The 4,036-nt window shown below is 32.9% G+C and overlaps 1 long non-coding RNA gene across 9 annotated transcripts in view; it reads left to right on the forward strand.

Moving 5' to 3' along the window:
• The first annotated feature begins 1,859 nt into the window (after positions 1-1,859).
• The window catches only part of LOC107195425, a 292,038-nt gene continuing 289,861 nt past the window's right edge, over positions 1,860-4,036 (forward strand). For 8 of the 9 annotated variants that reach the window (XR_003045226.1, XR_003045228.1, XR_003045225.1 and 5 more), the window contains exon 1: positions 1,860-2,093. This is a non-coding gene — a long non-coding RNA (uncharacterized LOC107195425). Of the gene's footprint in view, positions 2,208-4,036 lie in introns of all 9 variants that reach the window. The other variant, XR_003045232.1, reaches the window with a different exon arrangement.

Genomic DNA, 4,036 nt, shown 5'->3' on the forward strand with positions numbered 1-4,036 from the left:
TTACCACAAGAAATAGGGTTAAAATTTATTCTCCAATGACAAATCCCAACCCGGAACAGATTTCAGCCAGGCAGCTAGCAGAGCTTGCCGGGTGAACTGCACAGGCCATGATGGGTGCAGAGCTCAGAGCCGGAAAGCAAACAGCTGCTGTAGCCTGATTTGAGTTAAAATAGTGTGAGTGTTTAGTCTGGCGCACGGCTTCAGGGGAGATTGGCAGCTGGGTCAAACAAAGTCCTTCCATTGGCTCTCTTCCCAGGCAGCTTCTGCTAGTATTTAGGTACTAGTGCAGTGTAGGGCCCTTTTCTCAGGCAAAACCTAACATCTGACCGCACCCTCTTTGCTTTAAAAAAAAAAAAAAAAAAAGGAAAAGAAAAGAAAAAAAAAACCTTTTTCCTTCTTTCGTTACGATAAATTCTCCAATAGACAACCTCTCCCACTAATTGTGTATTAGCAATGTATTTTATCTTGAGAGCTGACGCACTGGGCTCCCAACGTGGTGTGGAAAGCTGCCTGTTACAGTGCTGGATTCATAAAAGGGCCTTTATGGTTTGTGAAAGAATATCTGTGTGCTTAGGCAGGAACTTTTTGATCTGCAGAAAAGCCGGAAGACATCTAGGTAAGGCTACCTATCAAATCTACTTTTTTGGGGAAAAGTTGGGCAGTGAGAATGATTCCTCATAACCGACATGAGTTTGGAGTATGCGTGTTCACTTTTTTAGAAGTTTAAAAGGTACTGACTATTGTTTGCTTATTTTTTATTTGTTTGTTTAAATCTTAAGAGAATGCTGTAGCCTGCATTTTTTACGATTTTGTTTTCTAGTATTGAACGGATTATAGTGGATCTAGAGTTTTATTATATAGCAAAATCTTTGTGAACGGCCTCAGAAAGAAAGTGTATTTAGAAGGGAAATTGACAAGTTTTAAAGAGTAATTGTACAATCATTTGAGGACAGAGGAACACTGCATTAGACTAACAAGGGTTTAATTACCAAAAAAAGTTTAATGTTGCTTTGGAAGGAATATTAAGTAAGTTGTCTTTGTCTCTTACTTTTTAATTTTAGTCACTGATTTAGCCTGTTGGGTCACATTTTTTGTTAGTGCTGAAGGCTGCCATGAATCCCTAATGAGGCCCCTTTGCACATGATTTTGGCACTTGGCCAAAATCAACTTCCCAGCGGCAAGCTTTCTCTAAAGAACCTGGAGCAATTTTTTTTTTTTTTTTTTGATTAGAAATCATGTCTGAAAACTGCCACAACCAGTTGTATAGGTATGTCAAAATGACTTTATACAATAAATACGAAACAAGCATTTAAAAATTTTTTCCGTATATCGTAGCTTTTATCATTATAAATTCCTGCTTGTGGTCACCTAAAATATGTCAGGATAAGAACAATCTTAAAGAAGAAGATTTACTGAAATTTTTGTTTTTCTCAGCACAACAGAGTAGGGATGGTCATCTCATTGAGACATACACAGTACGAAAGGGTTATTCAAAACACTGAGGATAAGTAACAGATGAATTCTTAAAACTGTTAATCTCTGTAAGTAATACTCAGTGAACAGTAAGTAATGAAGTTTTCTAGAAGTTGGTTGTACGTACAATTAAGCTTAACATTTTTTAATTGGGATTTTTATATGTTTTAAATACCATGGTGTTTGAGATTCTAAATCTGTTAACATTTTTTATGAAATTATATAAAATTATAAAATTTATTAATACCTTGATATTATTTTTAAGAAATGTTTTAATAGAAATGTTCGGTATATAAACATGACTGAATAACTTTAAGTAATTGTCTTTAATTGCTGTTTTGCAATAAAAAGATTTTTCATGAAAGAAATGCTGAAGATCAAAAAAAAAACCTTTTTCCTTCTTTCGTTACGATAAATTCTCCAATAGACAACCTCTCCCACTAATTGTGTATTAGCAATGTATTTTATCTTGAGAGCTGACGCACTGGGCTCCCAACGTGGTGTGGAAAGCTGCCTGTTACAGTGCTGGATTCATAAAAGGGCCTTTATGGTTTGTGAAAGAATATCTGTGTGCTTAGGCAGGAACTTTTTGATCTGCAGAAAAGCCGGAAGACATCTAGGTAAGGCTACCTATCAAATCTACTTTTTTGGGGAAAAGTTGGGCAGTGAGAATGATTCCTCATAACCGACATGAGTTTGGAGTATGCGTGTTCACTTTTTTAGAAGTTTAAAAGGTACTGACTATTGTTTGCTTATTTTTTATTTGTTTGTTTAAATCTTAAGAGAATGCTGTAGCCTGCATTTTTTACGATTTTGTTTTCTAGTATTGAACGGATTATAGTGGATCTAGAGTTTTATTATATAGCAAAATCTTTGTGAACGGCCTCAGAAAGAAAGTGTATTTAGAAGGGAAATTGACAAGTTTTAAAGAGTAATTGTACAATCATTTGAGGACAGAGGAACACTGCATTAGACTAACAAGGGTTTAATTACCAAAAAAAGTTTAATGTTGCTTTGGAAGGAATATTAAGTAAGTTGTCTTTGTCTCTTACTTTTTAATTTTAGTCACTGATTTAGCCTGTTGGGTCACATTTTTTGTTAGTGCTGAAGGCTGCCATGAATCCCTAATGAGGCCCCTTTGCACATGATTTTGGCACTTGGCCAAAATCAACTTCCCAGCGGCAAGCTTTCTCTAAAGAACCTGGAGCAATTTTTTTTTTTTTTTTTTGATTAGAAATCATGTCTGAAAACTGCCACAACCAGTTGTATAGGTATGTCAAAATGACTTTATACAATAAATACGAAACAAGCATTTAAAAATTTTTTCCGTATATCGTAGCTTTTATCATTATAAATTCCTGCTTGTGGTCACCTAAAATATGTCAGGATAAGAACAATCTTAAAGAAGAAGATTTACTGAAATTTTTGTTTTTCTCAGCACAACAGAGTAGGGATGGTCATCTCATTGAGACATACACAGTACGAAAGGGTTATTCAAAACACTGAGGATAAGTAACAGATGAATTCTTAAAACTGTTAATCTCTGTAAGTAATACTCAGTGAACAGTAAGTAATGAAGTTTTCTAGAAGTTGGTTGTACGTACAATTAAGCTTAACATTTTTTAATTGGGATTTTTATATGTTTTAAATACCATGGTGTTTGAGATTCTAAATCTGTTAACATTTTTTATGAAATTATATAAAATTATAAAATTTATTAATACCTTGATATTATTTTTAAGAAATGTTTTAATAGAAATGTTCGGTATATAAACATGACTGAATAACTTTAAGTAATTGTCTTTAATTGCTGTTTTGCAATAAAAAGATTTTTCATGAAAGAAATGCTGAAGCTCAAAGGCACTTGCACCCAATTTTTAGAGCTGTTAATTTTACTCTAACTGAATTTTGTCACGTAGGCCGATACGTTAGTTTATACTCCAGTATTTTAAGAGTTAAATTCACAAGTTGCTTTGAAATACTATAGTAACCAGATATTAACAACCTCAGATTTAAGTAGCCATTTTCAGCAGTACCTTTAGACTATGTATTAAAAATAGACACATTGCAGAGTAAGCAGAAAAGTAGGATCTCTGTTGCTCTGGAGTTTTTTTGTTTTTTTAAGAAATCTTATTATCATTATTCTAAATACTGCATTGCCTTATATTTTAGTCTATAATAATCTAGACTGAAACTTTATTTTTTACTTTGAAATAGACATGTTTCTTTTTAACATATTGATAAGAACATGATTTATTCTCTTTTAAAGAAGCGTGATTTAGAGCAGTCTTAGTAGATATGTTTTTCATGTTTATCACTATGTTTATCTTCTCTTTATTATTACACAGTGTAAAATGTTGCTAATTTTAGGTCATAGAAAAAGTGAAAATTAATGTTAAATAAACTTTAGCATTAGAAAATGCAGCTTGATTTCCTTCAGATCAATTTGGTATATGTATAACTTATGTATAGATAAAATATTTTTTGGTATTGTTGTGGACAGAATTTGATACTGTGTATCCTTTGCTATTAGTTGCATTGAGACATGGAGTGTTTGAAATTA

This window comes from Pteropus alecto, unplaced genomic scaffold (assembly GCF_000325575.1).
Source record: "Pteropus alecto unplaced genomic scaffold, ASM32557v1 scaffold81, whole genome shotgun sequence".
Classification (NCBI taxonomy): Eukaryota; Metazoa; Chordata; class Mammalia; order Chiroptera; family Pteropodidae; genus Pteropus; species Pteropus alecto.